Source organism: Chelonoidis abingdonii, chromosome 13 (assembly GCF_003597395.2).
Source record: "Chelonoidis abingdonii isolate Lonesome George chromosome 13, CheloAbing_2.0, whole genome shotgun sequence".
NCBI classification, from domain to species: Eukaryota; Metazoa; Chordata; order Testudines; family Testudinidae; genus Chelonoidis; species Chelonoidis abingdonii.
In genome coordinates this window covers 24808967-24821013 of record NC_133781.1, presented here as the reverse complement: position 1 = coordinate 24821013, position 12047 = coordinate 24808967, and the positions used below count along the sequence as shown (strand labels likewise).

Below are 12047 nucleotides of genomic sequence, written 5' to 3'. Positions count from 1 at the left end.
ACTGGTTTAAACCCAGTTTTAATTACTGGAGTGTTTTAACTCTCCCCACCCCCCATCCAAACATTGAACTAAAAGTGGTAAAAATGGAAATCAAAGGTGAAATAGGTTTGTCTTCGGAACATTTGCATTTAAACACTGCATTTATTTCAAAATGTGGCAAACTTTAAAACTTTATTTATTAATTAGGGGTTTGAGGCTCACTTTGATTATTTGGGTTTACGGTTTATTTTAATTATAAAATGTATTCTTTTTACATCAGTAACAAAATTCTGGTCGTCTTTCAGATTTTTAAACCTTGCACTCCTCTTTTCCGTAATTTGCTTTATTGTAGGAGTCTTTGAAGCTTCATTCAAAAATTATGATTTGTCTAGGTTTGCACCACTTTTTATTTAAGGTTCACTTTCACTCCAGTAGAGTTTAGGCTTGACTCTTTTTTTTTTTAAAAAAAAAAAAAGGTCCTGATTCAGGGAGGTATTTAAGCCCAGGCATACATTTAAATTATCTTGTTGAATTGGGCCATAGTCAACAAACACTCTTGCAATCTAAGTATTTGGTATTGAGGAGAAAAACAGATAGCTCATGTGAATTCATTGTACTTAATAAAATAAGTGTGTGGTTTTGTACAACTTGTAGTCAACTTTTGAGAAGGAGCAGTAGTACAGGTTGCTAGAATGTGTCGTTTGCTTTAATTATTTGTCTACTTAATGGACACATGCAGTAGGGATGGCATTATGTGGCTTTGCGAAACTTCTGAAGGAGTAGAATTTTTTTTTTGAAGGCACCACTTTCATATCCTAAGGATTCTAAATGCAGTAGTCTTTTAAAAGAAATTGCAAGACAATTTAAATATAATGTAACTGCCAAAGAGGGATCAGCTTTTGGAAAATGGATTTTAGTTCACCTGTAGGGACTGTACTTTGATCAATTTGATGTCTTTCAAATAGTCCTTGTTTAAAGATGAACTCTTGTACCAAGTTTAGACCCAAGCACTGAAAGTTACTATTCTGCATTTTCTTAACTATTACATTTCCATTTAGTTATGTGGGAGCCTTTCATAGTTACCCACCTTCTGCTTGGTCAAGGGAAGAATTTGTTTGCTGACTTCATAGGCTCATGCTGAGAAATATTTTGATGCCAAAAATCCAGGTGTAAGATCCACTATACAGAATACAATATAAAAGTTCTCAAGTCCTGAGAAAAAGTACCTAAATTAAAGAGATTAAATATTTTGGCAAGCAACAATATACCTTTGGGCACATGTGCATATTGTCACTGTATGCATACACAAGCGTATGTGGTATTGAAGTGCCTACTGCTAAAACAACAGTACATTTTATAAGAACTAGTAGAATTATAAATTTATGTGCTTATTTGAGTTTAAATCTTAAATTTAAAAATGTGTACATTTAAAATGTTATCTTTTGAGGCATCATGTATATACACCCCATACTTGTCCCCGAGTTGCCTGTCGGTTGTAAGAAAAACTGTATTGTAGCCTGGCTAATATTTTAGCAGTATACTGAAAGGTTTACTTTTTAAGTTACTTAAATAATTTTGTGTCTTGAGTTGCCTCTCAAATTCTTATCTTCAGAAAAGAAGCAAGTGATGCCTAATGTTGCTTATTACAGGTGATGAATAATAAAGTACCAACTTTTAATTTGAACAAATATGTGTATCACAAACATTGCCACTTACAGATAGCGATAACTGGTATCTTAATCTCGTCAGATCCTAAAAGTGATTTGAGCATGGAACCTAAACTATCCTCTCGTTGGAGGTGTGGTCCTATTCATGGTTGCAGCATTTTTGCAGAGAGGTGTGTGAGGAAATCATGATGCTGCTGCCTGTGCTGGGTAGACAATTTAAGTACAGGTGTCAGTCAGACACTTCTCACCAGCCATATGTGGACACTTCGATCAAAAATCACATTCAGTTTACATGAGAGATTTTTTTAAATTTTTTTTAGAATTGTATTAATATATTGAAAGGTAACATGATGTTATGTCCCTGGAACATAAGAATGACCATACTGGTTCAGACCAAAGGTCCATCTAGCTCAGGATCCTGTCTTCAAACAGTGGCCAGTGCCAGGTGCCCCAGAGGGAATGAACAGAACAGCTAATTATCAAGTGATCCATCCCCTGTCACCCATTTACAGCTTCTTGCATACACAGGCTCGGGACACCATCCCTGCCTATCCTGGCTAATAGCCCTTAATGGACCTATCCTCCATGAATTTATTTAGTTATTTTTTGAACCCTATTATAGTCTTGGTCTTCACCGCGGGCAAGGAGTTCCGCAGGTTGACACTGCATTGTGTGTTGGGTGGGGGGGGAAAGAGGGTTCCATTTTTTTGTTCTACTGGAAAGTTTGTGATGTCTCTTGAATGTGCATATTGGAGTATCTACTACTTTTGATGTTACTTGAATATTTAAGTTTAGGAAATAAAAAAATCTTAGGAATATCGTTATGGCATTGATATATAAAGCTTGACAGTTAGTGCAGATTCAGTTGTAAGCACAACCATTATGGCTGCTTGTTGCTTCCAAAGGATGTGATGTTTTTCTTTTACTGGGGGAACCAGCATGAGTCATGTTTCGCCAATCAGCTAGTAGTGGGACTTGGACTAGTTCAGCAAATTTACTGTAGGTTGATGCACCACTGATCCAAGTACACCTCTACCCCGATATAACGCTAATTCGTATATAACGCAGCAAAGCAGCGCTCCAGGGGGGGTGGGGCTGCGCAGTCTGGCGGTCAAAGCAAGTTCAATATAATGTAGTTTCACCTATAACGTGATAAGATTTTTTTGGCTCCCAAGGACAGCGTTATATCGGGGTAGAGGTGTATCCCTATTCTATTATGCCTTTGACTTCCATTATTTCAGCAAAAAATTTTGAGATAGTTATCCTTTGTGTTCTGTATTTCAAAACATTGTCTCGTCCACCTGTCTGCTCTAACCTTTTACTTTAAGCTTATTATGATGTAATTATGCATATCCAATACTTCAGGAACATTTCTTAATTTAAAACCATGTGGTTAAACAAGATGCCCGAACAGTCAGTCTCATCCTACCCTCTCTCTCTTACTCAATTATTCCCTCCGTCTCCCACAAAACCCTGGGAAGGCAGTTGGTTCTTGCAGCATGGCTTCAAATCAGGGTTTTGCTTAACAGAGAGAATGACATGTCAGTATGGTTGACAAATGATTCTAAAGCACTGGATTTGTGAAGAGCCGAAGGACTATATGTATAAACACTTCATTAAATTTCTTGACTTGGATTTTGGCAATGTGAAGGTAAATGCAGCTAAAAGCCATCATTATTTGCTTCTGAAACTAATCACTTTACCAGAGTCGTCTTACATTTGTAGCCCAAATTATTCTATTGGAGAATTAAGTGTTGCACATCTCTCAAACTTTTTAACTGTTTGTAGTTTTTATTGCCTAATATTCTTTTATGTCCCAGGTTATTTAAATGAAGGGGTGTTATTTAAATGGGGAGTTATTTTAATGGAGGCACTAAGGTTTCGTATTGAGGTACGTAAACTCAACTTTACTGATTGTGTCTGTGCTGTAGGAATATTCACACCGTACTGACTAAACTCCTGAAGTCCTTACCAAACATGCATGGGGCTTTAAATAAAACCTGGCATGGCTTCTCTTGAGGCAGTCTGTAACTGGTTGTTTAATTATGAAGAAGAGATGTCAGCTAGACATCATACCTATTATGAAGGAACACAAGAGGTGATTTGACAATCCTAGTAAGAAGTTTGTGTAAAAGAACAAGTGAATAGATTTCTAGCTAATTCTGTTTCATTGACTTGCATCTTTTAACAGAAAGGGGAGAATTTGTATGCCAGCTCAAGAGTCTTCTAAAAATCCATTTAAAATAAAAACCAAAACAGTTGTGGTATTTTTGCATAAGTTTAAAAAAAGGAGCATTCTTTGTGTGAATGGCTGGATCTGAACTCCTCCTTATCTTATTAGCAGTTGTATATTGTGCCATACCAGCTACCTTGTAAATTTCTTCTAGTTCTGCAGTAAGGTTTCAAATTTGATCTGTGACCTCAGTGTCACATGGTATTAATATACAGACAAATAATTGGTCAGTATAATTTTTGGTAGATTTTCTTGTTTTTTTCCATGGAGAAATTTAAATATACTTTATTTTAATTCCTAAATTAAGTTTACAGATGCTGAATATAATTTGTAGCTCCTCTAATAATAAAATAAAGCTGTCAGTCATCCTAAATTGCTGCAAAGGTAGCTAAATTGCATCAATCCTGTAAATTTTCAATTTTGGATCTCTGGGTTGAAATTTTGCTTAGATGATAGGAGACTATAAGTACCTTTCAGAATGACCACACTGAACTTAGCTATTGGTATATCTCATACTATTCACCAAAACATTTAAAAGGATGTGGGAAGTAGTTTAGGAAGCAACAGTATCTTTGTAGCTGACTAGTATTTAGAGGGATCCATATGGTTTTCATGCAGATGGTCAGGTTTATAACTGAACTTATGTGAAACCAGCATGTATCAGCTTGTTTCAGAAGCAACTAACACCCACTGTTTTTAGAAGTGTGCTGACGTCCTTGATGCTAAAAAAATAAATAAATATATAGACCACAATAACTCCAAATTCCATTTCATAGCAGTATAAGTGATGGGGAAGGGAGGGGTGTGTGTTTGGGACAGGTCCAGTGGCTCACAGGGGAGTGCAATATTCTATAAATCAAAAGTTGAGCCCAGAAAATGATGCTCAAGGTCCAGTCAAAGGACCATATTCTGGTCTGTCTCATATACTGTCCCTGCTGCGGTTCCACAAACAATTTGGTGTGTGGTGTTTTATGGGAAGCTGGTACAATTTCTGTGTCTAATCTTGATTTGTTTTCCAAGCAATAGAAGTAAACTGAAAAAAGGTGTGTACATCTTGCACAGCAACATCCAAACTGGTCCCATAATTGTGAGTAGAGCTGGTCAGAAATTTTCTGGCTGAATGTTTTTGTCTCAGAAAATGCTGATTTGTTCAAACTGAAACATTTTTTGGAAACACATCTCGGGGTATGCAATTTCATTTTGAAAGAAAAATTGAAAAAGTATTTTGATGAGGTTGAAATGTTCCATTTTGACCTCTTTGGAATAGAATGATTTTCCCTTTCAAAATGATTTTTGTTTTTTTGTTATATAATATAAAAATGTGAAAAAAATGAATGACCCAAAACAGTTTTTTAAAAATCATTTTACAGGAAATCTTAGGGTATCTTTCTTTCCATTTTGGAACAAAAAAAAAAGACTTCAAAATTGCGAATTTTCCTGGAAATACAAAATCCAGTTTCTGCCTAACTCTTATTGTATCATCTCCTCAAACTATAGAAAAGTTCTGTGGCACAGCACTTTTATCAACTAATCTTTAAAACGGCCTCGCTTTTCACATCTGTTAAAAACACATTTAAAAAAAAGGCTCTCTTTGACGAAGCTTGGCAATATATTGAAAAGTGAGGTAGGAGCTGAGGAGAGCACCTGTTTCTAGGGAATCCTCATGCCTCTAGAGCAATGTTTCCCAAACCTTGGATACCGCATGTGTAAGAAAAGCCTTCGGTGGGCCGGGCCGGTTTGTTTACCTGCCGCGTCCACAGGTCTGGCCGATCGCGGCTCCCACTGGCTGCGATTCGCTGCTCCAGGCCGATGGGAGCTGCTGGAAGCGGTGTGGGAGGAGGGACGTGCTGGTCACCTCTTCCAGCAGCTCCCATTGGCCTGGAGCAGCGAACATCCTTTTGTTCCCTGTGCTCTTTTATGTGTCTCCTGACTTCTGCAAAAGGTGACGATATAACACAGAACTCTGAACTGAGGTCTTGGCAGGTAAGTAAAGAAGGATTATAATTCATAACTTACATTTTAGCTGGCCTGCTGTTCCTATTGGCAATGAAAGTTACGCGGAAGGTTTTGGAGGAGAGAAACTAAACTTAGTTGAGAGCTTTCTGGACTAACAGATGCTGGAAGCAGCTGCTATTGGTCTCGAGATCATGTTTGGTCAATTTAAGGCATGACAGTAACTGTCTCTGGTGGAAGTAGAGTTTAAACCTTCCCTTGACTTCTGATTGGAATTCAGGTGGTTGATTCTTTATAATTTTCAAATTGGTTTTGGACCTGGTTAGCTGAGAGATTGCTTCTCCTTGTGTGGTGCTTCTGCATTTGTGGTTAGCTGGAACATACTCAGTTTAAACAAAACGGGGGTTCTGAGAAGGCCTTTTCCATGAAGGTCTCCCCCACTGGAATTTCTTTCTTTCCTGCCCACCAGAACCCACCTTGGTTAACTTTCAGGCTCTGCTGAAAAGTCCCTCTGTTCTAATACATTTAAAGTGGCAGTATATGGGATAATAGGTACAGCTTGTTTTTTGATTAGCAGGTGAATAATTGAATATTACAGTCTTTATTGTATTTGTTTTGCAATTAAAATACACAATAATTAACTAGAAAAGTGCCCAGAGGCCTAATGGGTGTATATTGTGGGCTATAAAATAAAAGAAATAGGGATAAGATTGGGCACAATGACTCAGATATATGCAGTATAGTTATAACTATGTTGACCCCAGGATATTAGAGGGACAAAAGTGGGTGAGGTAGTATCTTTTCTTGGCCTGTTGGTGAGAGAGACAAGCTTTGAAGGTACTCTTCACGTCTGTAAAAGGCACTCCCAGCATCACAGGAAAATGCAAGGTGTGCAGCACATTGTTTAGCAGCGTAACTAGTTAGCATATTTTGTAAGGGACCATCTAGGATAGAGTGGCCCGTTAACACCTCTGAAGCTATAGGGCAAAAAGAAAGGGCTAGTGGGTTGCAGATTGTTGTAATAAGTCATAAATCCAGTGTCTTTTTTTCAGCCCATGATTTTTAGTGTCTAGCAGAGTGATGAATTTAAGCTCTTAGGCCCATCTTTTGAAAGTGTTGTGCAGGTTTCCTTTGAGGATGAAGATTGATAGGTCAGATACAGAGTGATCGCTTTGTGGTAAGTGTTCACCCACAGGTGATAGGTTTTATTATTATTTTTGTCTTTTATCATTTTTTTTTGTATGAGTTCATTTGAGAGCATAATGAATGTCTTGTGTCACAGACATAGTAGTTGTTACTGGGGCATTTAGTGCACTGGATGAGATGCACTGCGTGTGTGGGATCCATGAATCTTGAAAGGTGTGTTGTGGATGTTCATGGGAAAAGCAGTTGGGGAGGTAAAATTCTAAAGACCTTGTAAAGTCAATTGTGGGCTTGAAAAACCTTTGAATGCCCTCTTTAAATATTAGTTAAATTTTCCTGTTGTTGGAATGCAGATGTCTAAAGTCCCAAATCTATGCATAGTTAGTATTGAGTTACATGTTATCTAATATCTATGTTTCTAGGTTGAATCCAGCCCAAGTAAGCAGTGACCAGAATTGCTGGCTGCTTGCTAATTGTTCTCACTGTAAAATGAGGTTGATCTCTGTTCAATTCCTGTTGGTGAATTTTGTGATGTAGATGTTTGTCCATCAAAGTTGGTACTAATGGATAGCTTTGATGGTAATCCTTGTCACTTTTGCTGAGATCAAGTGGTAGAGATTGCCCCTTTATTCCTAGATCTGATCTGGATATCAGGGTGTGGGTTGGTGAAACATATTATACTGGTAAAAATTCCTTCCTACTAGTATAAGTGTATACACAATAAGGGATTGCGCTAATTTAATAACATTTTTAACCCCGTTAGTTCGATTGAACTAATGTGAAATTTGTAGACAAGCCTTCAGAGAGTGGGGTTTAGGACACAAAGTTTGGACTGGTTTGGATCTAGAGGTTGTGTTTGGATCCATCTCTGCTAATGAAATATTAATCTTGTCATTGGAGTAGTTCTGTGAAAGGAAATAGCATAAAAGAGCTCTTTCTATCTGAAATAAGAGAGAAAACCACTTGAAATTGTCCGTTAGTCTTTAAGGTGCCACCGGACTCCTTGTTGGTTTTGTGGATACAGACTAACACGGCTCCCCACTAATACACCTCTACCCCGATATAACGTAACCTGATATAACACGAATTCGAATATAATGCCGTAAAGCAGTGCTCCTGGGCGGGTGAGAGGGGGGCGTGGGGCTGTGCACTCTGGTGGATCAAAGCAAGTTTGACGTAGTGCGGTTTCACCTATAACACGGTAAGATTTTTTGGCTCCTGAGGACAGTGTTATATCGGGGTAAAGGGATACTTGAAATGGTCTTGTTTCAGACCTGCTAAATGACCAGAGTTTTTTTTCCTCAAGACATTTTTATATGATAATCTTGGAACTCTTGGGATCAGTTTTGAATAGATTTCTGTGGGTATATAAAACTCTGAATATTTGAAGAGTTATTTCATTTGCAAATAATGGTAGTGCAAAACTAAGCTTTATAGTTCAGCTGTGGATGTGGTGTTGCCTGTCTGTCACATTTACTGTCACTCTTCTTGATTCTGTCTAATGATTCCATCTAAGAAAAGTCATATAGACCTTTTGTATTAAGGAAATCTTTCAGTGGAAGGTTCCTGCTTTGATTTGTACCCTCTGCTTACTCTTATTAATTGTTAATGTTTGGTACACCAAGCATTCCTTGAGAGAGTGAGGTTGAGGTATTGGAGAAAAGTAATTGGTAATTTCTCTTGATGTGTCATTTTTAAGGAAAATTATAATGGTCATCTTAGGTTGCTCAGCACATTTGCCTTTTGGGTGATTGGTATAAAATCTATTATCTGAAGGACCAAAAAAACTGTCAAAAAGTTATCCTCGCATATGCTTTTTATGTTTAGATCTTTTATGGCTAGGGAGATTTTCTTGTTCTTTTCAGCTGCTCAGTCCTACTTTGCAAAGGACTGCTTGTTGCTTTCTAACTTAAAATTCCAATGGCTAACTTCACTGGGTGACAACAAAGGTAGCAAAAACGTTTTACTGTCATGCAATCTATACTATAGGAATTGCCAGCTAATGCTAATCAAACCTTAGTGCAAGCCAGCTAACAGACTTTTTTTTTTTTCTGTGCTGCACCAATAAACCATAAGTCTTTCTCTCCAATGGTCGTCCTGGGTTCCTCTCCTACGTTATTCATACCGAGGGGTGTGACAATCGAGCCTCTACATTACAAAATGTCGTTCTTGAATTGAGGACTTATTTTCTAGGGGCTTTCAAAAGTTCAGTAGAACTTGTTGCTGAATATAGCTTAAATTTAGAAAATCTACTGGCATCCTGACCATACCACGCAGCCATCTCTTGTCATTTTGTTAAAAGAATTTAAGAAATTTATTGTATATGGCTGCAGAATTCTTATACCGCTTCTGTGTGAAGCAGTTATAAGTGTGTGTGTGTCAACACCAATTCTCTTGATGATTCAAGTCAGAGCTTTCTGATCTGGACATATTAGATTTATATGAATGCTCTTTCATTATTAATACTTGAATAATTGGTGCCACATCAATTACATTGTTTAGTCTTTAGTTTTAAATACAGCCACCTCAGTCAGAGAGTAGAAAATGGGAAGGAGCTGCTAAATCAGGCTCTCTCGCCTGAAAACTGCTACTGAGCAGTAGGGTCTCAAGCACACCCTAGATAACTAGAAAGCCATGGAACATGAGTTGACCAGGAGTGGAGTTCTGCTCCTGCTTTGTATGGGCTCACCCAGAATGTCCTTGCAGGTGGGATTTTGATTCAGGGGCTAGGTGAAAGGGTATGCATGAGTTGTGAAAGGATGCAGTACAAATGAAATAAAGTCCTGCCTCTTTGTGGGAACCATAACTATGAATAGTATGACTCTTTGACTAAGTGTTAGGTTTAAATTTAGACACCATCAACTTGAAATCTAACCAATTAAAGTAAAAAGTGAAAAGTAGTTTCAGGTATTACACCTGCTTCTGAGTCCTTCTGCCAATTTGTTGTGGTTTTTACGATCACATTTTCTTTCTTTTTAAAAATATTCCTTTATGTTGCTATGTGAGAAAACACAGCTGTAAACTGACTGTAAGGGAAATAGTGAATTTGAAGTGGTACGTAAAAGTGGAGTAAATCTGGCTGTGATGGATATGTATTGGTGACATCAAAATAACCATGCCCCATGCATGTATTTCAGTGTGTAATTGTAATGAATACAGCTGTTGGTGTGTACATGTGCTGTGTTTTTTAAAATCTTTTAATAAAGCTGAAGAAAGATATGTCTGAAGTCATGTCTGCATGAGAAAGCTATATCAGTTTAATTTATATTGGTTTTTGACCAGTTTAAGCTGATGATAACCTCTGGGTGGACACTTTTTAAATTCAGTTTGCGTGGTTTAGTTTAGTTTACCTTTAGCATTAATCAGTTAAAGTTAAACCAAGATAAGCTTGGTTTAAACCAAAATAAGCGTCCACACAGGTTTGCACTAGTTTAACTAAATTGGTTTAAAATCTTACTTTTAGAGTTGGTGTAACTTTCTTAAATAGGCAAAGCCTAAGGCCTGTCTACATTTAAAAAATAGATCGACCTAGCTACGTCTTATGACTGTGAAGAATTTTGTGCCCTGAGCTCTGTAGTTTTGACTTAACCCCCAGTGTAGACATGGCAAGTTTTGACTTTTTTTTTTTTTTTTTTTAAAGTAAATTTGTCAAATCTCAGCGTCTGAAAACTTAACCATGAAAGGCATCTTGAGAAAAAAGCCAAACTGTTTTCCAAAGCGATCTTAAATCTCAGTCCAAAGGGAAGCTTTTTGGGAGACGTGTAAGCACTTGAAAATAATGGTTTATAATGTAAATGCTTCCGCTGTAGTCATATTATTGTTAGGGCTGTCAAGCAATTAAAAAATTAATCACAATTAATCACGTAATTAAACAGTAATAGAATACCATTTATTTAAATAGTTTTGAGTATTTTCCACATTTTCAAATATATTTATTTCAGTTACAACACAATACAAAGTGTACAGTGGTCACTTTATATTTATTTTATTACAAATATTTGCACTGGAAAAACAAAACAGGTAGTATTTTTCAATTCACCACTGTAGCGCAATCTCTTTATCATGAAAGTTGAACTTACAAATGTAGAATTATGTACCCTCCTCCCCCCCAAAAAAACTACATTGTTTTATTTTTAAATGTAAAATTTAGAGCATACAGGTCCACTCAGTCCTACTTCTTGTTCAGCCAGTTTCCCAAACAAGTTTGTTTACATTTGCAGGAGATAATGCTACCTGCTTCTTGTTCACAATATCATCGGAAAGTGAGAACAGGCATTCACATGGCATTGTTGTAGCCGGCGTTGCAAGATATTTTATGTGCCAGATGCACTAAAGATTCTTATGTCCCTTTGTGTTTCAACCACTGTTCCAGAGGGTTGTGTCCATGCTGATAATGGGTTCTGCTTGATAACCATCAAAGCAATGTGGGTTGACACAAGTTCACTTTCATTATGTGAGTCAGATGCCACCAGCGAAAAGGTTAACTTTCTTTTTTGGTGGTTCAGTTTCTGTAGTTTCTGCATCGGAGCGTTGCTCTTTTAAGACTTCTGAAAACATGCTCTATACCTCGTCCCTTTCCGATTTTGGAAGGCACTTCAGATTCTTAAACCTTGGGTTGAGTGATGTAGCTATCTTTCGAAATCTCACATTGGTACCTTCTTTGTGTTTTGTTAAATCTGCAGTGAAAATGTTCTTAAAATGAACATATGCTGGGTCATCATCCGAGACTGCTATAACATCAAATATATGGCAGAATACTGGTAAAACAGAGTAGGAGATATACAATTCTCCCTCAAGGAGTTCAGTCACAAATTTAATTAAAGCATTATTTTTTTAACGAGCATCATTGGCAAGGAAGCATGTCCTCTGGAATGGTGGCTGTAGCATGAAGGGGCATATGAATGTTTAGCATAACTAGCACATAAATACTTTGCAATGCTGATTCCAAAAAATGCCATATGAATGCCTTTTCTCGCTTTCAGATGATATTGTAAATAAGAAGCGGGCAGCATTATCTCCCGTAAATGTAAACAAACTTGTTTGTCTTAGTGATTGGCTGAACAAGAAGTAGG

At 37.3% G+C, this 12047-nt stretch overlaps 1 protein-coding gene across 1 annotated transcript in view; it reads left to right on the top strand.

Moving 5' to 3' along the window:
* BPTF (bromodomain PHD finger transcription factor) overlaps window positions 1-12047 on the top strand; it is an 89564-nt gene that overhangs the window by 1490 nt on the left and 76027 nt on the right.